The sequence below is a fragment of the Saimiri boliviensis genome, chromosome 15 (genome assembly GCF_048565385.1).
Source record: "Saimiri boliviensis isolate mSaiBol1 chromosome 15, mSaiBol1.pri, whole genome shotgun sequence".
Classification (NCBI taxonomy): Eukaryota; Metazoa; Chordata; class Mammalia; order Primates; family Cebidae; genus Saimiri; species Saimiri boliviensis.
In genome coordinates this window covers 53,049,117-53,076,674 of record NC_133463.1, presented here as the reverse complement: position 1 = coordinate 53,076,674, position 27,558 = coordinate 53,049,117, and the positions used below count along the sequence as shown (strand labels likewise).

The window sequence follows — 27,558 nt, the reverse complement described above, 5'->3', positions numbered from 1 at the left end:
AGAAACTTCCTGGGAGGGGAGGAATGGAGACCCGGAACCCTCTCTCTTTGAGGTTTATATAACTCCTCTGATAAATGGGACAGTCTCAACTGATGTCCCCTGGTGAGAAAAGAGAAAAAGTCTCCAGAGAGGAACTCACTAGGAGCAAAGGGGAAGTCCCTGGGAAGCCCCCTTTTGTCCCAGTTACCCTGGTGTGAAGAGTGGGCTTTGGAAAAAAAGAATGATCAAAAGATTGCAAGTTAAAGAGACCAAGAGGGAAAGATTTCTAACAGGACAACACTGAGACCATAGGATTATCTTCCCTCTGAGGACCTCTTGGCCAGTGAGGAATATTCACTTGCAAGACTCTCATCTCAGCAGCAAAGCACATACTGGATTCCAAAACCGACTTTTAATATGAGCGCTGTAGAGTAGTAACAGAATCAACCACAGTGGAAAATAAGGGCCTCCTGGAAACTGGTGAGAATTTCCAGTTCTATTTCTCAAATGTGAGCTACTAGAATTTCTACAAAGTGGCAAAGGGAGGCTGTTACCAATTTATTTAACATTCAGAAGGAATGTGGTTTTATTGGTACTTTACTCTGGTGAAGGGGATCATATGGTTACAAGTAATTCCGAAACAAAGTGAATAGTACATTAGGAAGAGGAATGGCTGGGCACGGTGGCTCATGCCTATAATCCTAGCAATTTAGAAGGCTGAGGGAGGAGGATTGCTTGAGGCTAGGACTTTTAAGATCAGACTAGGCAACAGAGCAAGACCATGTCTCTAAAAAATAGTTTTTAAAAAACTATTTGGGTGTAATGGTGCACACCTATGGTCCCAGCTACTCAGGAGGCTGAGGTGGGAGGATTGCTTGAGCCCAGGAGTTGGAGGCTGCAATGAGCTGTGTTTGTGCCACTGCACTCCAGCCTCAGCAACATGGTGAGAGCCTTTCTCAAAAAAAAAAAAAAAAAAAAAAAAAAAAGAAGAAGAAGAAGAGGCATGACTATTGCCAAGGAGGAAATCTTCCCAGAGGAAATGAACCAAGCTAAGTCCTAAAGGCTTAAGAGGAGTCCCCAGGGGGTGATGAGGTGTGGCCATTCATCAGATGGGCATCCTAGACTTTCCAGGGCCAAAGCACAGAGGTGAGAAGAAACACTGTCTCCTGTAAATAATCTGCATGGGGCCAGGTGTGGTGGCTCACGCCTGTAATCCCAGCACTTTGGGAGGCTGAGGCTTGCGGATGACGAGGTCAGGAGATCAAGACCATCCTGGCCAACATGGTGAAATCCTGTCTCTACTAAAAAAAATATAAAAATTAGCTGGGTGTGGTGGCACATGCCTGTAATCCCAGCCACTCAGGAGGCTGAGGCAGGAGAATCACTTGAATCAGGCAGTCAGAGGTTGCAGCGAGTCGAGATTGAGCCACTGCACTCCAGCCTGGTGACACAGCAAGACTCCATCTCAAAAAAAATAGAAAATGTACATGGATCAGGAGGCACTGCAGGCATGATGAGATTATGGAAGGCCCTGGCAGCTGCGATCAGACATGTAAACTTGATTTCCTTGATGCTGGAGTCCAAGGCCTGAAGGATAAATAAGGGAATGAACTAAAAATAATAATAATAATAATAATAATAAATAAATAAATAAAAGAAAAAAATATAAATAAATAAATAAAAGGTAAGTAAGGGAATTAAGAAGGCCCCGCTGGGATCGAGGCAAATCTGTCAAACTGAGTCTGTTCCCAATGAAAGGAAGGAACTGTCCTCAGGCTTCTGCCACTTGTTGCCATGGACGTGGGCAGGCCCGGGGTTAGCAAATCTTCAAAGTTGTCAAGAAGAGCTGGAATTCCCAATATTTATATGACAGACCCAGATTTTTAAAGTTGGCAATTATTCCAAATTAAAAACAAATAAACAAAACACTGTGGGGACTAAACAGAACACCTTTAGATGCACTCAGGGCCTCCAGTTCACCACCTCTGCTGGACTGAAGGGAGCGCTCAGACAGAGAAATGTACAGATTTGCATTTCAAAAGTCACTCTTGGGCAGTATGATTAGAGAGAGTAAGAGGCTAGAGACAGGCAGACTGGTTAATTCAACAACAGACTTTTTGAGACCTCTGTGTGTGACAAGAGCTGGAGTCACAATAGTGAGGTTTTGGAACCTCAAGCCTGGTGTGGGAGACCAGCTTAACGAGCAGTCCCACAAATGTGTGATCACCTACTACGCTTATACTCTGGGGAAGAAAGAGGAAGGCCCAAACTGTGGGGGAATATGGAAAAGAACAAATGAAAGAGCTATTTGGGAAGTTTGGCAACAACTTAGATGGGGGAGAAAAGAAAGGGCATTTCAAGGTCTTACCCGGGTGAGTGGGTAGATGGTGTTGTGGAAAGAAGCAGAAAAAGACCATGGGAAACTCTGTCACTATTGAGAGTTACATAAACCAAGGAAAATGTGGTTTAAACAGACGATGCAAAGGAATGAATGAAGTCCTACATTTTCATTTTTGTCCTCTTATGGAGGCTTCCAAGCTGCCATAACTTGCTTCTTTCTGAAGATAAACCTGCCCTGCCCATCTCACAAGGCACTTGTATTAGTCAGGATTCTTCACAGAATCAAAACAAATAGGATCTATGTTCATATCTATGTCTATATTTATTTGGTGTAAGGAATTAGCCCACATGATTATGAAGATTGATGAATCCTTAAATCTGTAGTCAGCAAGCTGGAGACCCAGGAGAGCCAAAAGTGAGACGCTGGCAGGTTGAAGACTCAGGACAAGCCAGCATTTCAATTCAAGTCTGAAAACAAGAAAAAAAGCCACTGTCCCAGCTTGGAGACAGGCAGGAGGAGTTCTCTTACTAGTGGGAGAGTCAGGCTTTGTGTTCTATTAGGACCTTTAGCTGACTGGATAACATCTATCCTTATTGGTGAGGGGCAGTCTGCTTTACTCCATCTACCAATTGCAACGTTCATCCCAGGCCAGACCTGGTGGCCCACTCCTGTAATCCTAGCACTTTGGGAAGCCAAGGCAGGTGGATCACTTGAGCTCAGGAGTTCAACACCACCCTGGTCAACAGGGCGAAACCCCATCTCTACAAAAAAATACAAAAATTAGCCAGGCATGGTGGTGTGGCTGTAATCTCTGCTACTCAGGAGGCTGAGGCAGGAGGATCACTTGAACACAGCAGCAGATGTTGCAGTGAGCCAGGATCATGTCACTGCCCTCCAGTCTGGGTGACAGAGCCAGACCTTGTCTCAAAAAAAAAAAAAAACCAAAAAAAAAAAAAAAAACAAAAAAAAACCACCCTCACATACACCCCCAGAATACTTGACCAGATGTCTGAGCCATCATATTCTCTCTCCTGGGCTACTGCCATGGCCTCCTAACTTGATATGATGCTGTCTGTGCTGGTGATTTATCTGTGATCTCCAAGAGATCCTTCTATGCCCTTCTCTGTAACCCTGGGGTGGGGATGATGCAAACTAAATCTCTCCACCTCTCAGCTAGCTGGCTTCCTGTTAGGTTTTCCACTGTCATCAGGCATTAGAAGGAGACAGGAAAGCAGAAGGAAAGAGAGGACTGCGACCCTGTTTTCACTTCCTGTTTTTCATTGCTACTTCAGTAGCAGCATGTAAGTGACCCTGGGTCAAGCTTCTGAGTATTCTTAATACCATCCTTGCTGTGCCTCTCCTCAACCCCCAGGTGCCAGCAGCAGCCATGCCACACCCCCTCACCTGCTGGGCTGCACCTGAGGGAGGTCTGAGCACCTGCAGAGCCACACCCCTTCAGAGGAAGCACCAGCCAGACAGCAAACCCCTCATCAGAGGTCTGAGCAGGGCAGAGCCGCCCTCAGAAATCCAAGCACCAGCCCCGTGGGGCCCCTCCTCCAAGCTCCTCCATACAGGCAACTCCGCCTGTTCCCTGCCGTTCCTCAGCCTTGGGAGTGAGAGCTGCTTCCTGCAGTTATGGATTCCTAGGTTACCTAGCCTCTTCCTTTCTCCTTTTACTCTTTCAGCCTTCAAATGCCTGCAAAACCAATTCTTTATATTTACTGAAGTACCTACAGTGTCTTCTGTTTCTGACTGGCCAATGGCTGATAACTCTTTTAATCCATTTTCCATTTAGCAGCTTTTTGAAATCCATTTTCCTTTTACCAGTTATCTTTTGAAAATGTGGCTCACTCCCCTGATATCCTAGTCAAGGTGCTGGGTTTCAAACAACAACTTCTGGCTAATGTTTTAACAAGAGGGATTTATTGAGAGTGACTAGGGAGCTCAGAGAATCAAGAGGAAGACTGGAGAACAAGGCACCAAGAAAGGCTGCCGCAGCAAAGCTCCCAGCATGATTTGCTATGCCACTGATACCATACCACAGGAAACATGGGCAGCCAGGTGTCAGCGGACATTTGTTGCCATACGCTAGACTCTGCTGCCCCAGCACACTCATTCCTGGGTGCTCCTGATTCCACCACAGCCACCCTACTAATTTCTAACTGACCTTATGTCCTGGAAGACAACCTCATGATTCAAAGTCCCAGGTAGGAACATCTAATTGACGTTGTTCTAAGTGCCAGTGGGAGTGGGAGAGAAACTATCTTTTCTATTCCCTTCTAAGTTGTGGCTTCAATAGTGGAACAGGTGCCTGACGTCCCATAAGTTTTGTGATTCCCCAAAATAAGACCCAGGATGATAATTATCCAGTATGTTGCCTAAAACCATCCAATAGCTTCCCCTCTCACTTAAAGTCCCAAAACTGGACTTGATGTCTGGCATGATCTGGCAACACCTAACTTTCTGACCTCATCTCATGCCAATCTGTGCTCATGTTTTTGTCACATGGGGTTTCTGTCTGTCCCTTGAGCGTGCCATGCTCATTCTGACCCCAGGGAATCACTATTCCCTCATTCTGGAAGATCCTTCCTTCTTGCCGCCAAGAATTGGCTCAAATATCTCCTCCTCAGTGAAACCTTCCCAAGGAAGCCTCCACTACATTCGTCTTTTCTTTGTAGCATTTGTTTGCACGTGATCTTTTCTTGTGTGTTGATTTGTTAATTACCTGCCTCCCCTGTCTGGAATGTCAATTCTGTGATGTCTATCCATTGCTCCTGTGTCCCAGCACCTAGGAGAGTGGCTGGCTCTGGGCAGGTACTGTTTGTTGAATGAACAGATGGCTAGATGGCTCAATTCTGTTTATTAAAAAGCCCTACTTGATAAAAGAAAAGCAAAACAGTGTTATAATGAAAACAATGGCAAATGAGATTCCATGGATGCTGTTTAAAATGATTAACTTTTTAGAATGCATCCATGACATTTCTTTTGGAGGTTTCACTAAGAGTTAGGACTTTAGATGGACCCCAATGAGGCTGCTTTAATCTTCTGGAGAGACCATGGTTTCCTTCTGGCCACCAGCTAGGAGTCTTTCATTTTATAAATTAAAGCAGAAGGTAAAGTTTAGTTAAGGAAAGCCACAAAGCATACCACATTGGTATTTTTGGTTTTTGGTGTGTTTTGAAACCGAGTCTCACTCTGTTGTCCAGGCTGGAGTTCAGTGATGCGATCTTGGCTCACTGTAACCTCTGCCTCCTGGGTTCAAGCCATTCTCTTGCCTCAGCCTCCCAAGTAGCTGGCATTACAGGAATGCATCCCCACACCCAGCTAATTTTTAAATTTTTTTTAGTAGAGATGGAGTTTCACCAAATTGGCCAGGCTGGTCTTGAACTCCTAACCTCAAGTGATCCACCCACTTCAGCTTCCCAAAGTCCTGGGATTGCAGGTGTGAGCCACTGTACCAGACCTCATACTGAGTATGTAAGAGGCCATATAGCATAATTGTTGTCAGCATCAATCTGGGTATTTGGAGGCACCAAGGTTGGTACTGAGAATACTCAGTCACTGGAGCTAGGGCCAGTTATGCTACCGAAGTCTTTTTTTTTTTTTTTTTGAGATGGAGTCTCACTCAGTCGCCCAGGCTGGAGTGCGGTGGTGTGATCTCGGCTCACGACAACTTCCACCTCCCAGTTTAAAGCAACTCTCCTGCCTCAGCCTTTCAAATAGCTGGGATTACAGGTGTGTACCACCATGCCCAACTAATCCGTTTATTTTTAAATAGGGACAGATTTTGCCACATTGGCCAGGCTGGTTTTGAACTACTAACCTCAGGTGATCTGCCCACCTCAGCCTCCCAGAGTGCTGGGATTACAGGCATGAGCTACTGTTCCTGATCTGAAGTCCTATTAGCTATGTGTTGTTGGCTTTGCCACTTCTCCCTGTGTGACATTACGCAAGCCATATATCCTCTCTTTGCTTCAATTTCCCATTTGCAAAATGGGAATAATAACTGCATGTACACAGAAGGCTGTTATGGGGAGTGGATGAGTCAGTATATAGAAACCACAAGAAAAGAGTGCAGCATATAGTTACCTTTGATAAAATATAAGTAATATAAGCATAAGCCAGTATTATGGTTTGGATCATATTTGTCTATTGATAAGAGCAACTTCAACAAGATAAAACTTTATATATCTTTCAGGGGCTATGAGCAGTGGCTCATGCCTGTAATCCCAGCACTTTGGAGGCAGAGGTGGGCGGATCACCTGAGGTCAGGAGTTCGAGACCAGCCTGGCCAAGATAGTGAAACCCTGCCTCTATTAAAAATACAAAATTACGGCCGGGCGCGGTGGCTTACGCCTGTAATCCCAGCACTTTGGGAGGCCGAGGCGGGTGGATCACGAGGTCAAGAGATCGAGACCATCCTGGTCAACATGGTGAAACCCCGTCTCTACTAAAAATACAAAAAACTAGCTGGGCATGGTGGCACGTGCCTGTAATCCCAGCTACTCAGGAGGCTGAGGCAGGAGAATTGCCTGAACCCAGGAGGCGGAGGTTGCGGTGAGCCGAGATCGCGCCATTGCACTCCAGCCTGGGTAACAAGAGCGAAACTCCGTCTCAAAAAAAAAAAAAAAAAAAAAAAAAAAAAAAATACAAAATTAGCCAGGCATGGTGGCATGATCCTTAGTCCCAGCTACTTGGGAGGCTGCAGCAGAGAACTGCTTGAACCTGGAAGGCGGAGGTCGTAGTGAGCCAAGATTGTGCCATTGTTCTCCAGCCTGGGCAAAAAGAGTGAAACTCTGTCTCAAAAACAAACAAACGAAAAGTTTATACATCTTTCAAATAAAAGAAGTCAGAGACAGGCATACCAGGGCTGGTATAGCAGCTCTTGGTCACTGGGGGCAGAAGCACCATCTTCCACCACCCCTCAGTCACCATTGAATGCATGCTTTATATCCTCAAAGTCCAAGATGGCTGCTGAAGCTGACATCTGCATTGTAGGCACCAGAAAGTAGGATGGGAGAAGGGTAAATAGGGACATATCCCACGGCCAAATCAATACCCTATAAGAAACCTTCCGACAGGGCCCAGATAGTCCTTTCATTTGCGTGTCTTTGGCTACAACTTAGTCACACGGCCACACATAGCTGCCAGGGCTACAGGAAAATGTATTTTCACTGGATGTGTACACTCCAAATAAAACTGGAATTCCATTAGGAAAGAAGAAAGAAAAAATGGATATGGGCCTTGTGCAAGTTATTTAACTTCTGCAAATTTTAGTTTTTTCCTTTTAAAATGAGGACAATAGTCCATGCCTCATACTGTCTGGAAGTTTACATGAAAAACTTGTCTGGAAGTTTACATGAAAAGTTTACATGGCACAGCCATGACACACACTAAGTAAACATTAGCTGTTATCACAAGAAGGAAAAAAATTATCTCTGCATGCTTTTAAAAACAAGATTCATAAAACCAAACAGAACAAGAAGAAGATAAAATATTCCCACACAAAATAGTGAGTAACTTCAGAGAGAAACCTACTCTGTCTGTGCATTTCTTCCACCTGTTTGTTGCTCTGGCCTTCTTTATCTCAACTGACTCAGCCGACAAAGTTCCAGTTTTAAATATCACATCGCCCTGCTTCACTGCTTACAAAGGGCCTCTGTGACCAGGCGGGCCATCTCAGACTCACTGTTCTGAATCTTTCCAGTCTTGCTCACCACCCAACTGCTGTTCAGCTGTGCCCAGTGTTCTCACCCAGTGGTTCATAAACCTGGCTGACCTTAAGACTCACTTACCTGAAGAGTTCTGCAAAAATACAGACTCCAAGATCCCACCCCAGGAATCAGCCCGAAACATTCCCCTAAAACCGCCTCAGCTGTATCAAACTGCCTTGGGCTTTTCTTGGACTAAGTGACTCAGCAACTTGAAGGTTTATAGGGTACAGGTGAGTATATCTTGTAACACAAACTTAGTGTTACTAGGAGTCAGGCACTGTTCTAAAGCACTTTACATAGACTAACTCATTTAAGTCTATTATTCCCCTTTAAATAGATCAGGAAACCAAGGCACAGAGAGGATGAGCAACTGCTCAAGGTCCACAGCAAATGGGAAACTGGGAGCTGAGATTTAAGCCTCGGCAGTCCGATTTCTGAGCAATCGGAAAGTACACATCACCTGTATGTTCTAGCACCCTTCAGTCTATATTAAACAGTTAAGCCACTCCAATACAAATTACAAAAAACAATTTAACAGACATCCTCCTAGCATTTATTAAGTAAACTGACAAATATTCATATATATATATATATATATATATATATATATATATATATATATACTTGAGACAGAGTCTTGCTTTGTCACCCAGGCTGGAGTGCAGTGGCACAATCTCAGCTCACTGCGACATTCACCTCCCAGATTCAATGGATTCTCCTGCCTCAGCCTCCTGAGTAGCTGGGACTATAGGCGCATGCCACCACACCTGGCTGATTTTTGTATTTTTAGAAGAAACAGGGTTTTAGTATGCTAGCCCACATGGTCTCAATCTCCTGACCTCATGATCCGCCCGCCTTGGCCTCCCAAGATTCTGGAATTATAGGTGTGAGCCACCATGCCAGGCTAATATATTCTTACAATTATTTGTCTTCCCAAGAACTGTGACACAGACAAGTCCGTTATAAAAGCATTTCAGCCGGGCGCGGTGGCTCACGCCTGTAATCCCAGCACTTTGGGAGGCCGAGGCGGGTGGATCATGAGGTCAGGAGATCGAGACCATCCTGGTCAACATGATGAAACCCCATCTCTACTAAAAATACAAAAAATTAGCTGGGCATGATGGTGCATGCCTGTAATCCCAGCTACTCAGGAGGCTGAGGCAGGAGAATTGCCTGAACCCAGGAGGCAGAGGTTGCGGTGAGCCGAGATCACGCCATTGCACTCCAGCCTGGGTAACAAGAGAGAAACTCCATCTCAAAAAAAAAAAAAAAAAAACCAAAACAAACAAACAAAAAAAACCAAGCATTTCAGGCAGCCACCAAAATGGTGTTAAAATTATATATATATATATATTTTTTTTTTTTAAATTATATTTTTATGTGTGCATGGGTACACGATAATGCTCTTTATGTAAAGAAATACATCTGCACAAACATACGTACACATACACACTGTTTATGCCTATAGAACTTCTCAGGGGAAACACAGAGAAGTGTGACAGTTAATTATGGGTGGTAACATTTTGGTGGATATTTCTTTCCCTCTTTAAATGTATTTGAAATAAACATTTGAATTTTGTGCCTTTTCCGCCCCCAGCACTGCTGGGCCTGCAGGTCTGTTGAGCAGCAGATGCAGGTCTCTGTTCCACAGGATGGGGTTTGTTAAAGTTAAGAATAAAGCCTACTTTAAGAGATACCAAGTGAGATTTAGAAGACAATGAAAGGATAAAATTGATTACTGTGCTCGGAAATGCTGGGTGATACAGGATAAAAATAAATACAACACACCTAAATACAGGATGATGGTTCATGTAACAGAGATATCATTTGTCAGATTGCTCGTGCCCGTATAGAAGGGGATGTGATAGTCTGCAGCATATGCACACCAAAATACGGTGTGAAGGTTGGCCTGATAAATGACGCTGCAGTGTATTGTACTGGCCTGCTGCTGGCCCACAGGCTTCTCAATAGGTTTGGCATGGACAAGATCTATGAAGGCCAAGTGGAGGTGACTGGTGATTAATACAATGTGTAAAGCACTGATGGTCAGCCAGGCACCGTTACCTGCTATTTGGATGCAGGCCTTGCCAGAACTACCACTGGCAATAAAGTTTTCGGTGTCCTGAAGAGGGCTATGGATGGAGGCTTGTCTATCCCTCACAGTACCAAATGATTCCCTGGTTATGATTCTGAAAGCAAGGAATTTAATGCAGAAATACACCAGAAGCACATCACGGGCCAGAATATTTCAGTACACATGCTACTTAATGGAGGAAGATGAAGATGCTTACAAGAAACAGTTCTCTCAATACATAAAAAAACAGTGTAACTTCAGACATGACAGAGGAGATGTATAAGAAAGTTCATGCTGCTAAAGAAGAGAATCCAGTCTATGAGAAGAAGCCCAAGAGAGAAGTTAAAAAGAAGAGGTGGAGTTGGGGGATGGCAGTGGCTCATGTCTGTAATCCCAGCACTTTGGGAGGCTGAGGCGGGCGGATCACAAGGTCAGGAGATCGCGATCATCCTGCCTAACACAGTGAAACCTCGTCTCTACTAAAAATACAAAAAATTAGCCAGGCATGGTGGCATGCGCTCCCAGCTACTAGGAAGGCTGAAGCAGGAGAATCACTTGAACCCAGGAGTCAGAGGTTGCAGTGAGCTGAGATCGTGCCACTGCACTCCAGCCTGGGCGACAGAGTGAGACTGTCTCAAAAAAAAAAAAAAAAAAAAAAAGAAGTGGAACCATCCCAAAATGTCTTTTGCTCAGAAGGAAGATCAAGCAGCTCAAAAGAGGGCAAGCTTCTTCAGAGCTCAGGAGCGGGCTGCTGAGAGCTAAATCAAACAACTTTCTGTGAGGATTTTTCAGATAAAGACAATAAACTTTTTGACAGCAAAAACAAACAAAAACAACCCCCCCCAAAATTTGAATTTTGTTTAATAAATAATTTCTAAATTAAAAAAATAAGATATTCTGGTTAGCATTGGCAACAAAAGCCAAAATAGACAAATGGGACCTAGTCAAACTCCACAGCTTCTGCACGGCAAAAGAAACAGTCATTAGAGTGAATCGGCAACCAACAGAATGGGAAAAAATTTTTGCAGCCTACCCATCTGACAAGGGGCTGATATCCAGAATTTACAAAGAACTAAAACAGATTTACAAGAAAAAAACAAACAAGCCCATTCAAAAGGGGGCAAAGGATATGAACAGATACTTTACAAAAGAAGACATACATGAGGCCAATAAACATATGAAAAAATGCTCATCATCACTGGTCATTAGAGAAATGCAAATTCAAACTACATTGAGATACCATCTCACGACAGTTAGAATGGCGATCATTAAAAAATCTGGAGACGACAGATGCTGGAGAGGATGTGGAGAAACAGGAACACTTTTACACTGTTGGTGGGAGTGTAAATTAGTTCAACCATTGTGGAAGACAGTGTGGCGATTCCTCAAGGACCTAGAAATAGAAATTCCATTTGACCCAGCAATCCCATTACTGGGTATATATCCAAAGGATTATTAATCGTTCTACTATAAGGACACATGCACACGAATGTTCATTGCAGCACTGTTTACAATAGCAAAGACCTGGAACCAACCCAAATGCCCATCAATGATAGACTGGACAAGGAAAATGTGGCACATATACACCATGGAATATTATGCAGCCATCAAAAACGATGAGTTCATGTCCTTTGTAGGGACATGGGTGAACCTGGAAACCATCATTCTCAGCAAACTGACACAAGAACAGAAAATCAAACACTGCATGTTCTCACTCATAGGCGGGTGTTGAATAATGAGAACACAAGGACACAGGGAGGGGTGTATCACACACACACTGGGATCTGTTGGGGGGAAATAGGGGAGGGACAGTAGAGAGTAGGGAGTTGGGGAGAGATAGCATGGGGAGAAATGCCAGATATAGGTAATGGGGAGGAAGGCAGCAAAATCACACTGCCATGTGTGTACCTATGCAACAATCTTGCCTGTTCTTCACATGTACCCCAAAACCTAAAATGCAATTAAAAAAATAAAACACACACACACATACACACACACACACACACACACACACACACACAAATAAGATGTTTTGTGTATTTTGAAGCAAAGCTTTGTAAAACAATAAATAATGCCTGTCTATATTCTTGGAGAGCCTTGCAAACCCTTCATTTAAAATTTCTCAGTCTCGGCAATATAGTGAGACCTTGTTTCTATAAATATAAAAATAAAAATAAAAAAATTAGGGGCAGGGCACTGTGGCTCACGCCTGTAATCTTAGCACTTTGAGAGGACAAGGAGGGTGGATCACAAGTTCAGGAGTTCCAGACCAGCCTGGACAATATGGTGAAACCCTGTCTCTACTAAAAATAGAAAAAAAATTTCTGGACATGGTGGTGCATGCCTGTAATCCCAGCAACTCGGGAGGCTGAGGCAGGAGGATCTCTTGAACCTGGGAGTCAGAGGTTGCAGTGGACTGAGATCGTGCCACTGCACTCCAGCCTGGGAGACAGAGCAAGATTCTGTCTCAAAAAAAAAAAAAAAAAAGAAAAATATTAGTCAGGCATGGTGGTGTGCCCCTGTAGTCCCAGCTACTTGGGAGGCTGAGGTGACAGTATTGCTTGAGCCCTGAAGGAAGAGGTTGCAGTGAGCCAAGATCCCACCACTGCACTTCAGCCTGGGAAGCAGAGCAAAACCCTCTCTCAAAAGAAAGTAAAATTTCTCCTTTAAGATCGATTAGAATGAAATTTGATGGACATACTGGATTACAGGTGTGCTTGCACAGTGGTGAGGCTATTGGCTCTAGAGTCTAACAGATGTGGGTTTAAATTCTGGCTGTGAAACGTTCTGGCTGAGTGACAGACTTCAAACAGCTCACTGAACCACCCAGCCTCACTCACACACTGTCTGTGTAAAGATTCAAGGACCTGGACGTTTAGCAGAGTTGAACACGTGTATCTTAGTATCTCAGTAACTGATAGAAGCTTAACCATATGGTTAGCAAGAATCTGTCATCAGAACATAACTCCATGTTATTAAATGCCAATCACAAAACTGGCACTTGTTTGGATAATAATAAAAGTTATAAATAATAATTTACTATTGAAAGCTCAGCCTCCACTCTTTCAAAGACATTTGAGAAACAGAAAACATCAGCCTGACCTCAGGGATCCAGTTGAAGTTGGTTTAAGAAACCGTTTCTAGGCTGGGTGCAGTGGCTCATGGTTGTAATCCCAGCACTTTGGGAGGCTGAGGCAGGCAGATCACTTGAGGTCAGGAGTTCGAGACCAGCCTGGCCAACATGGTGAAACCCCATCTCCACTAAAAATACAAAAATTAGCCAGGCGTGGTGGTGCACACCTGTAATCCCCATTACTCAGGAGGCTGAGGCAAGATAATCATTTGAACCTAGAAGGTGGCATTTGCAGTGAGTTGAGATTGTGCCACTGCACTCCAGCCTGAGCAACAGAATGAGACCCTATCTCAAAAAAGAAAGAAATCATTTCTGGTTCAATGCATGTATGTTATTAGGAGAGGGCAAAAGTCTGTCCTCTTCTGAACTTTCTGTTTTCCAAAGCAGATTCATTATCTGCAGTCATACTTGACCTTATCTCCCTGTGATGGTTCATTTTAGATATAAACTTAACTGGGCCATAGGATGACCAGATAGACATTTGATTAACCATCATCACTCTGGGTGTGTCTGTGAGTATGTTCCTGGATAAAATCAACATTTATTAAGCAGAGCAAAGATCCAGAGGAAAAAAAAAATGGCAGGAAAAGAAAGCAATCTTGGAACTAGTAGACTGAATACAGCTGATTGTCCTCCCTAATATGGGTTGGCCTTATCCAATCAATCAAAGGCCTGCAAGGAACAGAAAGGCTTACTCCACTACAGCAAGTAAGTGGAAACTCCTCCTGCCAAACTGTCTTCCAGCTGGGATGTTGGATTTTTTTCCTGCCTTTGAATTCATTCTGAAACATCAACCCTTCTTAGGTCTCAAGCCTGCTAACATTGAGAACTGAAACTATATTATCAGTTCTCCCAGGTCTCCAGCTTGCCAACTGCAGACCTTAGGACTTGCCAGCCTCTGTAACCACTTAACCAATTCCTTAGAATAAATTTCTCTCTCTATCTCTCCTTCTCTCCATAAACACACCCACCCACACCCACACCCACCCCCCCACACACACAGTCACACACACACACACACACACACACACACACACACACACTACTATATTTTTTCTGGGGAACCCTGACTAATGCACTCCCTTTCTGCTGTCTCTGGATGGGGCTGCCTCCATCCTACCCTCAGGCACTGCCATCCCTTGTGCTTTCATGGAGAACACTTGCTCTCCTCATTCTGCTTTATCTGGCTTCCTCCCGAAATGCTGCTAAAACTGCTATCTGGAAGGTCTCCAGTGACTTTCTTATTGCCAAATCCAGGGCTCAGTCTTTCGTTCCTGAACCTTGCTCTGTCAGACATTGCCTCCATATGTCTCCAGGCACCTTTCTTTTTATCTATAAATGTGTTACAATCTCCAGTAGCCTTGAGTCACTCTCCAGTGGCCACATTTCTGGAATCCCAGGTTCTTACTGGTCAGGAGTTTGGTTTCTTAAGCTCTCAGTTCTGCCACTTCTACCTGCATGGCCTTTGGCAAGTTGCTTAACCTTTCTGTGCCTCAGTTTCCTCATCTGTAAAATAAGGCTGTGGATAATGTCTACCTCTCAGGTTGTTGTGATAAATAAATGCGTTAACACAGAGCTTTGTCATACAGAAAGCGGTCTGTAAACGTTAACTCTTATCTGAGTGCATTCTCATCTCCTTTTCACTCCTCAGTATACCAGATCTTGTCTCAGGCCCTACCACTCCTGAGAAACCACTTCATCGAGGTTCCCCATGACCTATTACTTATCAGTATCTTCAGCCCTGTGTTTCTGCCCCTCTGTTGCACTTGACATTCTCAATAACCTCCTCCTTCCCTCATTCACTGCCATGTCCTGCTGCACACATCACGTCCTAGTTAAACGTAATGAACACACACCCCCCTGGTTTTTTCTCTTACCTCCATTTGTCCCTGTCACCCCACCTTCTCTGGTTAACTTCCACTTGTCCTTTAAGACTTTCCTCATGCCTTGCTTCCCCAGGAATCCCTTCCTATCCCCTCTCCCACCAAAGCTGGGTTAGGTAGCCCTTTCTGCTGCTCACATAGCACCCACATACTTCCCACACCGTACTGTATTTCTGTCTCTCCAAAACAACTGTAAGCGCCTTAAATTCAGAATAATTTCTTATTCCTTTCTGAGTTTCTAGCATTGACATGGTGCCAGACACATACTGGGGACTCAGTAAATGTTTATGGAATGAAGTAATCAATTAATAATATCAACACCCATTTAGGACAACTAGACTTTCCAGGAGTTAGAAGATTAGAAACGAACCAGAAGGAAGGGGAGAAAAAACCTGCATACAATTTTGCAAAGTGTAGTAAGGAAGCTGGAGAGTGGTAGTGTTTGGCAGGATTATAAGAGGGCTTCCCATACAGAGAAACTCTCAACACAGAGAAGCAGTGCCCATTGGAAGGCTGACTTCACATTCCTCTAAGCTGTGTAAGTTCTCTCACAAAATCGCTAGCTAAATAGAAGGCAGAAGAAACGTGAAGAAAATGTGTATCTACTCTCCCTCTTGCTTCTTTCCCAAAAAAGCACAGTTAAATCCATATGGCTCAAAAAGATTCTTCCAAATGCATGCTAACTATGCATTTTTATGCTAGAAAAAAAGAAAAAGAAAAAAATTTGTTTTCAAAAACTTGGGAGAAATTCAGAACATTCTCTGCCAATTGATATAGATTCCCATGGGCATAATCAGGTTATTATCTCCTTGTGAACAACTGCCTTGCAAGCCAACAATTACATCATCAAGCACAGAACCCAAAGAATGCCTGGGTTTTTAGTGCCTTTGTTATCACTGCTGTTGTATTTGACATTAGTTGTTACTGAGAGAGATTTATTATTCACCATTCCCAGAACCAATCATCACCTAATAGGTAAGAAGCATTGAACATTAGTACTCATAATAAAGTTTTTTAAAATTGAAATCTTCCCCTTTTTTAAAAAACAGATAATACATTCACATAGTTCAAAATTTATACATACAATAAAAACTTCTCTACTCTGTCCTTTCAGAAATCTTCCGGTTATACAAAAAGACACGTGCATACAGTTATACATTTCTTCCCACAGCCTGCTTTCTGTTATATTCTGCTATATATACACAATCCTGCACCTTGCATTTTTCTTTTCTTTCCTTTTTTTTTTTTTTTTTGAGATGGAGTCTTGCTCTGTCACCCAGGCTGGAGTGCAGTGACATGATCTCAGCTCACTGCAACCTCTGCCTCCCAGGTTCATTCTCCTGCCTCAGCCTCCTGAGTAGCTGGGATTACCGGCCTGCACCACCACGCCCAGATAATTTTTTGTATTTTCAGTAGAGCTGGGGTTTCACCACATTGGTCAGGCTGGTCTCGAACTCCTAACTTCATGATCCACCCACCTTGGCCTCCCAAAATGCTGGGATTGCAGGCGTGAACCACTGTACCCGGCCACATTTTTTATGTAACAATCAATTTGGGAAAGTGTTCACATCAGTATACAAAGGACGTTTTTCATTTTATTTGTTACATTGTTAAATAGACCATGATTTATTTAACCATTTCCCTACTCCTGGACATTTAGGGTGCTTCCAATATTTTGTTAAGCAAATAGTGCTGAAATGAATAACCTGTAGCTACATTATTTTGCATATATGCCAGGATATCTGTAGCATAAAATCCTAGAAGTGGACTGGCTGGGCCAAAGGGCATGTTTATTTGTAATTTTCTTAGCTGTTGCCAAAGTTCTGTCCATGGAGGTGGCTGTACCCATTTACCCTCCCACCAGCTTCTCTGTGTGCCACCAACAGTGTTAGCCAACTTCTCGGCTCTGCCAATTTGGAAGATAAAGAATGACATTTTGATGCACTTCTAGTTTGAATTTCTCTTATTATTGTGTATGGCTCTGCTTCCCCCACCCGCTCCCCCCGGCCCTCCAAGATAAGGTCTGGCTCTATCACCCAGGCTGGAGTGCAGTGGCATGATCTTGGCTAACTGTAACCTCCGCCTCCCAGGCTCAAGCCATCCTCTCATCTCACCTCAGCCTTCCAAGTAGCTGGGACTACTGGTGCATACCACCACGCCTGGCTAATTTTTGTGCTTTTTGTGGAGCTGGTGTTTCACTGTCTTGCCCAGCTGGTCTCGAACTCCTAAGCGCAAGCAATTTGTCTGCCTCCACAGTCTTGAAAAAGGCTAGGATCACAGGTGTTAGCCACATCAGGCCTTTTTTTCCTTTTTTGTTTTTTTGAGTCCTCAGTGCTAGTCACCCTTCTCTCTCTCTCAGTATAAAATAATAACAATAATAGCTGACACTCAGCAGCTTGCCGTTTGTCAGATATGTTGTAGGTGTCTCATTTAGCCTGTCAACAGTCCTGTGTTGTAGGTACTATTCTCACCCCTGGTATACAAATGAGGACATTGAGACTTACTGTGTTTAACTGACTTGCCCAAGGTTTCACAGCCATAAGTGGCAGAGCCAGGGCTTAAACCCAGGCTTCTATTACCACAAAGACAATTTTCTTAAAAATTAGGCAACTTTGGCCAGGCGCAGTGGCTTATGCCTGTAATCCCAGCACTTTGGGAGGCTTAGGCACGTGGATCACTTGAGATCAGGAGTTCGAGATCAGCCTGGCCAACATAGTGAAAATTCATCTCTGCTAAAATTACAAAAATAAGCCAGGCATGATGGCATATGCTTGTAATCTCAGCTACTCGGGAGGCTGAGGCTGGAGAATTACTTGAACCTGAGAGGTGGAGGTTATAGTGAGCTGAGATTGTACCACTGCACCCCAGCCTGGGTGACGAAGTGAAACTTTGCCTCAAAAAAAAAAAAAAAAAAAAAAAAAAAAAAAAAAAAAAAAAAAAATTAGGCAACTTTGTCTACTACTCAACAGCAACAAAACTAGAGGCCCTCAGGCATAATTCATGGATTCTCTCCCCAAACTTCTAAGAAAGTGACCCACTAATGTCCTTTCCCACTCCTGCCGTCTTTTCAGGGTAATGTCTTCTCACGTTCCTGCCTCCTTTTGAGATGTGCTCTAAGGGGACTACATTAATATGTGGACCCAGGCCTCTGAGATGAGACTCACACAGGCTGGAGGCTTCCAGAAATGCAGCCATGTGAAAGGAGTGAGTAGGCATTTGAGCGAACACTAGCTCATGAATCTTTCCTTCTTTCTTTTTCTTTTTCTTTCTTTCCTTCCTTCCTTCCTTCTTTCCTTTCTCTTTCTCTCTTTCTCTCGCTCTGTCACCCAGGCTGGGGTACAGTGGCACAATTTCAGCTCACTGCAATCTCCACCTCCTGGGTTCAAGTGATTCTCCTGCCTCAGCCTCCTGAGTAGCTGGGACTACAGGTTCGTGCCACCACACCTGACTAATTTTTTTGTATTTTTAGTAGAGATGGGTTTAGCCATGTTGCCCAGGCTGGTCTCAAATTCCTGAACTCAGGCAGTCTACCCGCCTCGGCCTCTCAAAGTGCTAGGATTACAGGCATGAGCCACTGTGCCCAGCCTGAATTATTATTTCTTAATAGCAACTTCAGGCCTACAAGTAAGAAAGAAGTTCATTCATTCATTCAACAAATATTTAGGGAGCATATATGCAAGGCACTGTTCAAGCATTTGGACACAGCAATGAACAAGACAAACCAGGTTTCATACAAGTTACATTAATGGCCAGTCATGGTAGTTCAGGAGGCTGAGGTGGGAGGATCACCTGAGTCCAGAGAAGCTGAGGCTGCGATGAGCCATGATCACACTGCACTTGAGTCTGAGCAACAGAGTGAGACACTGTCTCAAAAATAGAAAAAAAAAAAAAAAAAAAAAAAAAAAAGACCAAAAATATTACATTAGACATTAAAGAAGAAAATTTGTAAAAATCGATACTAGTAAGTGCTATGCAGGTTAAAACTGCACATTTTGTAAAAAGGAGCTTCTTCGGATTTGTTCATTGACATAAGGCCTCTCTAAAGGGGGTGCCAGTTAAACTGAGAAGAAAATGACATGAGGAACCAGCGACTGAAGTTCAAGGGAAGAGCATTTCAGGCAGAGGGAACCGCCAGTGCAAAAGTCCCAAGTCAGGAACAAGTTGATGCACTGTGGGAGAGAGCCCGCTGAGCTGCGGCACAGAGGAAGGGGAAAGGGAGGTTTTGGCAGAGGCTCGAGTGGTAGGTGTGGTCAGATCTCACCTGTGGGTCACTGTGGGAGAGAGAGCCCGCTGAGCTGTGGCACAGAGGAAGGGGAAAGGGAGGTTTTGGCAGAGGCTCGAGTGGTAGGTGTGGTCAGATCTCACTCTGTGGGTCAGGAAGGAGAACTTGGATTGTGTTATGTCCAAGGGAAGCCATGGGAGATCTTAAACTGGGTGACAAAGGGTATACATGTGATATAATCTGACATTGTTTTTAAAAACAATCACTCTGGCTGTAGGGGGAGAACAGATTCTAGTGGGTAAGTGAATAAGTAAGGGGAGCAGTAGGAGGCTATTGCAGTGGCGTGAACTGGAGATTATAAAGGCACAAATCAGAGTAGTGCTTCTCAAACCTGAGCGGGCACCAGAATTCTCTGAGGGGTGCCATCCCCAGAGTTTCTGATTCTGGTTGGAAAGGACCTCATAATTTTGCATTGCTATCAATCTCCCTGGTGATGCTGATGTGGCTGGTCTGCAAATCCAACCTTAAATAACATTGCACCAGACTGGGAGATGCAAGAAGTGGACTCATTTCAAACCATTTTGTAGGTAGACTCAATAGAATTTACTGACAGATCGCATTTGCAGGAGAGAAGAATCAAGGTTGACCTTGAGTTTTCGATTCAGCAACTGAGGGAATGCCAGTATATCTGAGAGTGGAAAAGCAGAAGGAGGTGCAGATTGAGGAGGAAAAAAAAAATCAAGAGTTCTGTTTTAGGCATGTGAAGTCTGAGATACCCTGTGAGATATCCAAATGGAAATGTCAGTCACGCAGTGGGGAGTGCTGGTGTTGGAGCAGTAGGTCAAGACATCTCACTGTAGAGATGAAATTTAAAGTGTTAGACTAGATGCAGTGGTCTTCTGAGAGCACGTACCTGGGGAAGAGAAGGCGTGTGGGGCAGAGTCCTAGTATCCAGCCTCTAGAGAGCAGGCACAGGAGGGGAGACAGTGGACAGGAGGAAACCTGGAGAAGAATGTCATAATGCTCAGAGGAGAAAGACTTTCAGGAAGAGGGATGTCCAGTAATGTGGAATAACTGGAAGCAAGGTCAATATGAGAGAGCCAGGGAACAGAGGAGAGGCCCTCTGAGAAGGGGAAGAAAGAATGAGCAAGAATGACTGAAGACCTTGTGAGAATCCACAGATCTTTGTAGCTACAGCTGGATTCTTCATGCATTGTGATTAGCCATTAGCTAGAAACAGAAAGAGGCCCCATGCTTTTCCTCTGGGACAGTGAAAGAGGTGGAAACCTCAGCTGTCCCATCTCATTCCCCAGCTAGCCTCAAGTCCTCGGGTGGAGGCAGCATTCAAGAGGGGAACAAAACAGACTGAGCCCTGGGAAGTGGGATGTAGGCAGGAGGTTGTCATAGGAATCAGAAATGACCCTGGGTGGCTTCTCAGACAGGCCTGCATCATTCTGGAAACTTCTTCACTTCAGCCTCAAAGAAACAAGCATCCTTCATTCCATCTAAGAGCAGTTCCTCACCCAGTGTTTGTGAGCCCTGGGCCGCCTGCTGGAGCACAGCCCTGGCTCCACTGTCCGTCTCCTCCCTCTTCTGTGTTTTTGATGGCTTCCTCTAGCCTGGCTCCTTCCCCTCAGACTACAATAATGCCACTCCAGCCTAAAATAAAGTTCTGCCCTCCACCCTTCCTTCCCTGTGCTACTGCTTTCATTGCTTTTTCCCCAAACTTCCTATGTCAATGCTTGTGCTTCCTTACTTTCTTTTTCATCTGCACCCACTGGAATTTGGCTTCCACCCCTGCCACTGTCTCAAAAGCCACAGCCCTCTCCTAATCATCAAGTGAGGGCCCTGCTCCTGTTAGCCCTCACCTCTGGCCATCTCTCCGCTGCTCTTCACACAGTGGCCACCCATTCTTTCTGGAAACTCTTGCCTCCTTCTTTCATGCCCTCACCATACCACACAAAGGCTTTCCTCCCCAATGTCCCTGGGGTCCCGGGTCCATGATTCTCCGTGTTCATAACCCTCTCGGCTCCTCTCTGCCCTCTCCTGGTGATCTCATCCATGCTGTTTCACGATCACCTGCTTATGAATTGGTGAGTTCCAATTGCCTTGGTATTTTTTTTTTTTTTTTTTTTTTTTTTTTTTTTTTTTTTTTTTTTTTGAGACGGAGTTCCGCTCTTGTTACCCAGGCTGGAGTGCAATGGCGCGATCTCGGCTCACCGCAACCTCCGCCTCCTGGGTTCAGGCAATTCTCCTGCCTCAGCCTCCTGAGTAGCTGGGATTACAGGCACACGCCACCATGCCCAGCTAATTTTTTGTATTTTTAGTAGAGACGGGGTTTCACCATGTTGACCAGGATGGTCTCGATCTCTCGACCTCGTGATCCATCCGCCTCGGCCTCCCAAAGTGCTGGGATTACAGGCTTGAGCCACCGCGCCCGGCCAATTGCCTTGGTATTTTAAGGTGCCTATGTGATATTTCCATGTCTCACAGGCATGTTAAAAATGTCCAAAACAAAATCTCAACCTACAGTTTGCACTTAATATGGGTATGTATGTATGTATGTTGTATTTATTGAGATGGAGTCTCACTCTGTTGCCCAGGTTGGAGTGCAGTGACACAATCTCAGCTCACTGCAGACTCCACCTCCTTCCCAGGTTCTGGTGATTCTCCTGCCTCAGCCTCCCTGGTAGCTGGGATTATAGGCAAACACCACCACACAAAGCTAATTTTTGTATTTTTAGTAGAGAAGGGGTTTTACCATGTTGGTCAGGCTGGTACCAAACTCCTGACCTAAGGTGATCGACCTACCTCGGACTCCCGAAGTGCTAGGATTATAGGCATGAGCCACCTCGCTTGGCCAATACATGTACTTTAAGTATATGTTTGTTGAATGTATTATTTTCTCCTTGCCCACTCCTGCCTTTCACGTAGTGAAGAAAAAGTAGCAAGTGGGGCCGGGCGCGGTGGCTCAAGCCTGTAATCCCAGCACTTTGGGAGGCTGAGGCAGGTGGATCACGAGGTCAAGAGATCCAGACCATCCTGGTCAACATGGTGAAACCCTGTCTCTACTAAAAATACAAAAAATTAGCTGGGCATGGTGGCGCGTGCCTGTAATCCCAGCTACTCAGGAGGCTGAGGCAGGAGAATTGCCTGAACCCAGGAGGCAGAGGTTGTGGTGAGCCGAGATCGCGCCATTGCACTCCAGCCTGGGTAACAAGAGCGAAACTCCATCTCAAAAAAAAAAAAAAAAAAAAGAAAAGAAAAAGAAAAAGAAAAAGTAGCAAGCAATAAACAAAACACAAATGCTTCCTCCCATTTTGGACCAGCTCACACCGTTTTCCCTCACTACATGTAATTGGTTGCTTGATCTGACTGATTCCATCTCCAGAGTGTTCTGAATCTTTCTTCTCCTCTTTTCTTCTTTCTATTCCTCTTCTGCTCTTCCCTCTCTCCGGGTGTCTAACATTGAAGGAGTCAAATGGTTCTCAAAACGGGCTATACATCAGAATCCCCAGAAGATGTAAAAAGCCTGATGCTCTGCCTGACCCTGACCAATGGAATCAGAATATTTAAGGGTGAAGCTGGGGGCTGCAGGGTTTCTAAGAATCTCTACAGGTAATTATAATATACAGTCAGATTTGAGAACCAGCCAGGTGTGGCGGCTCATGCCTGCAATCCCAGCACTTTGGGAGACCAAGGCGGGAGAGTCATCTGAGGTCAGAAGATCAAGACCAGCCTGGCCAATGTGGCAAAATCCTGTCTCTACTAAAAATATAAAAATTACCTGGCCATGGTGGCGGATGCCTGTAATCCCTGCTGCTCCAGAGGCTAAGGCAGGAGAATCACTTGAACCTGGAAGGTGGAGGTTGCAGTGAGCCAAGATTGTGCCACTGCACTCCAGCCTGGGCACGAGTGAGACTCTCTCTCAAAAAAAAAAAAAGAAAGAAAGAAAGAAAGCAAACTTCAGATGAGAGCACAGAGCAGTTTTAGGACAGTGAAACTACTCTGTATGATACTATAATGATGGGTACGCATCATTACTGATGTGTCCAAACCCATAGAATGTACAATACTAAGGACAAACCCTAAGGTAAACCATGGACTTGGGTGATTATGATGCCTCAATGTGGGCTCACCAGTTGTAACAACTGTACCATTCTGGTAAGGGACATTGATATCGTCAGGAAAGTTATACATGCATAGGGGTGGGGAGCATAAGGTAAATCTCTGTATCTTCTTAATTTTGCTGTGAGCCTAAATCTGCTCTAAAAAAAATTAAGTTAAAAAAATTTTGAGAAGATTCCCTATATCTTACAGCAGGACTCTTACCTTGGAATCCAGTTTCAGGAGATAATGTGAATCCCCTAAATTCTATACAAAATATTGTGTATGAGGAGAGGATTCATTCATTCTCAATGGAATCTGATTCAAAAAAGATAAGGAAATATTACTGGATGGTAGTTAATAGTCAGCACTTACTATGTGCTAGGCACTGTACTAAGCACTTTATATACACCAGCTTATTAACATTGAAAACTAACCCAGAAGGATGAATATAACTTCTGTTTTACAGACGATGATTAAGTAACTCCCCCAAGTCAGCAAGTTCTTGGAATTTGGATTCACATCTAACTAGGTCTGCTCTTTACTACCTCTGTGGTTTGCAGAACTAATTCAAGTCTTTTTCTAAATTTTTTTTGAGACAGAGCCTCACTCTGTCGCCAGACTGGAGGGAAGTGGCGTGAGCTCGGCTCACTGCAACTTCTACCTCCCAGGTTCAAGTGATTCTTCTGCCTCAATCTCCCAAATAGCTGGGACTACAGGCACATGCCACCACGCCCAGCTAATTTTTGTATTTTTAGTAGAGATGGGGTTTCACCATGTTGGCCAGGATGGTCTCAATCTCTTAATCTCATTTTCTGCCTGCCTCAGCCTCCCAAAGTGCTGGGATTACAGGCATGAGCCACTGCACCCGGCCAATTCAAGCTTTTCAGCACAGCAAGCAAGTCTTTCCACCATCTGCTAATCAAATGCATCCTTCCTTCTACCTCTCATTCTCTGAAGAAATCACTTAGTCCAAGCCTCTTTCCCCCTTACATGCTGCACCCATTCCCTGGAATGTCCTCCCTTCACTTCCCTGCCAGGCAGAATCCTATTCACACTGCAAAGGTCTGCACACACATCCTCTGTAGCTCTCTGAAACCTTCTCTCCTCTCCCTCATTTTCCCAGAAGACATTGATTATGGTACTTTTAGCAACTGATAATAGTGGTGCTCGTGTCTCTCTGCTGACAGATGGAGTTGAGGGAAGCAACTGTGTCTTGTTCATCTGTAGCTCTCTAATGTCTTGCAATGCCCACTGGCCAACAGGCGGGGCTCAATAGACATTTGTTGAAAATAATATAATTTAGCTGGGCGCGGTGGCTCACGCCTATAATCCAAGCATTTTGGGAGGCTGAGGCAAGCGGATTCCCTGAGGTCAGGGGTTCAAGACCAGCCTGACCAACATAGTGAAACCCTGTCTCTACTAAAAATGCAAAAAATTAGCCAGGCATGGTGACAGGCACCTGTAATCTCATTTACTTACTAGGGAGGCTGAGGCAGGAGAATCACTTGAATGTGGGAGGTGGAGGTTGCAGTAAGCCAAGATCAACCATTGCACTCCAATCTGGGCAACAAGAGCGAAACTCTCTGTCTCAAAATAAATAAATAAATAAATAATTTAAGTGTACATTCTACTTATTAGGGAGTACCTAGGTTTTACACTGGGAAAAATAGACCTTTGTCTCATGAGAATGACGTTTAATATTTTCTTATGTTGCCAGCATATCCCTACTGATCTCAACGGGTTATTGTCAAGATTATTAAAATAATTATCTAAAAGTACTTTGCATTGTTAAACACTAAGAAAAAGAAGGCTTGATTATTAACCAACCCTCTGCTCACATCCAGTGGCTTAGGGACCATGATGCATGCTGGTGGCTATTAAATCTGCAAATCAGGAAATGCAGATTTAGCAGCCACCAGCTACAGGCCTTCAAAAAGTCTGTCATCACATTGGCATCTCCTGCTTGGAAACAAACAGTTTCCTCACTGCTCTGGCATTCTGCACAGCTGAAAGGGCCACACCAGGAAAGCCCAAATGAATGAATACTCACTTTAAACTGCTTTTGTAAAACATGTCTCCAGAGTCTTGAGAGGTTCAAACAAAATTGTCCTTGTAGAGGTGAGAGAATAGAGAGGTACCTGAGTGCAGTTGTACATACATGAATCATGAAACTTCCCAATTTTGATAGCATTCTATTATGTCAGCCCTAAAATACAACATGTGGGAACAAATGACATTAAATTTGTCTTTTAACAAAAATAATCAATTTGTGGCAAAATCATGATGTTTGATGTATCCTAATTTTAAATGTTCTCCTATTTTCTAGGTATTCTTTTTTTAAAAAAACAAACAAACAAACAAACAAACAAATGTTATTTTGTATATTTAAGGTACACACCATGATGTTATGAGTTGCATCTAAACAGTAAAATGGTAACTATAGTGAGGCAAATAAACATATCCATCATCACACAGTTACCCCCCTTTTTGTAGCAAGAGCAGCTATAATCTATCCATTTAGCAAAAATCCCAAACGCCATGCACTATTGTGAACTCATGCTGCACATTAGATCTCCAGACTCGCTCATCCTACTTGTCTGCTGCTTGTATTTTTTGACTTGCATCTCCCATCTTCGCCCCTCTACCTGCCCCTGGTAACCACTGTTTTATTCTCTTTTACTGTAATTTGACTTTTTTCTTTAAAGTCCACATATAAGTGAGATCCTATAATATTTTTCTTTATATGCCTGGCTAATTTCACTTAGCATAATGTCCTCCAGGTTCATCCTTGTTGTGGCAAGTGGCAGAATCTCCTCCTTTTTTGAGGCTGAATAACATTTCATCGTATATATGCACCACAGTTTCTTAATCCATTCATCCACTAGTGGGCACCTGGTTAGCTTCTATATCTTGGCTATTTTGAATAATGTCACAAAGAACATAGGAGTGCAGATATCTTTACAAGGTGGTGATTTCATTTCCTTTGGGTATAAACTCAGGGATTGTTGGATCCTACAGTGGTTCTATTCTTAATTTCCTTGGGAACCTCCATATTGTTTTCCATAATGGCTACACCAACCTACATCATATAAGGTTCCCTTATATGATATCCCACCGATATCATATAAGGGTTCCCTTGTCTCCACACCCTGGCCAACATGTATCCTTAGCTATCCATGGGTGTGAGGTGACATTTGATAGTGGTTTTGATGTTAAGCATCTTTTTGCATACCTGTTGGCCATTTTTATGTCTTCTTTGAAGAAATATCTATTCAGGTTCTTTGACCATTTTTAAAATTGGGTTATATGTTTTCTTGTTATTGAGTTATATGAGTTCTTTATAAGTTTTGGAGAGTAAGCACTTAAAAAAAAAAAAACAAAAAAAACAAAAAACACTGTCTCAAGGAAAAAAAAAGGAAACATTACTTGATTCCCCATCAATATCAAGCAACTTTCACAGTAAGAGCTGTAATATTGCGGCAAGGGCAGCTACAATCTATCCATTTAGTAAAAATGTATGTGCATACATGTGTTCATGTGCTCAAAGTAGATTATTGTTATTATTATTATTATTTTGTTTGTTTGTTTGAGACGGAGTTTCACTCTTGTTGCCCAGGCTGGAGTGCAATGGCATGGTCTCGGCTCACCGCAACCTCCGCCTCCTGGGTTCAGGCAATTCTCCTGCCTCAGCCTCCTGAGTAGCTGGGATTACAGGCACGCACCACCATGCCCAGCTAATTTTTTGTATTTTTCGTAGAGACGGGGTTTCACCATGTTGACCAGGATGGTCTCGATCTCTTGACCTCGTGATCCACCCGCCTCGGCCTCCCAAAGTGCTGGGATTACAGGCTCGAGCCACCGCGCCCGGCTCAAAGTAGATTATTAAAAGAAGTCTCAAACTGTAGAGAAAGACCTTACCAACTGTGGACCTCATTTAATTCTTCTAGAAAACAGAATAATGAAGATTATGGTTAAGAGTTCTGGCTTCTCGGGAGATTAAGGAACTTAAAAAAAAAAAAAAAAAAAAAAAGCATTCTGGCTTTGAAGTCAAAGTGTTGGGTTTGAATCCCAGTTCTACTTCTGACTGTGACAGAGATTCCTA

General features: G+C 43.8%; 1 pseudogene; it reads left to right on the top strand.

Moving 5' to 3' along the window:
* The first annotated feature begins 9,686 nt into the window (after window positions 1-9,686).
* LOC101029531 (large ribosomal subunit protein uL18-like) lies at window positions 9,687-10,897 on the top strand (annotated as a pseudogene).
* Window positions 10,898-27,558: the final 16,661 nt, after the last annotated feature.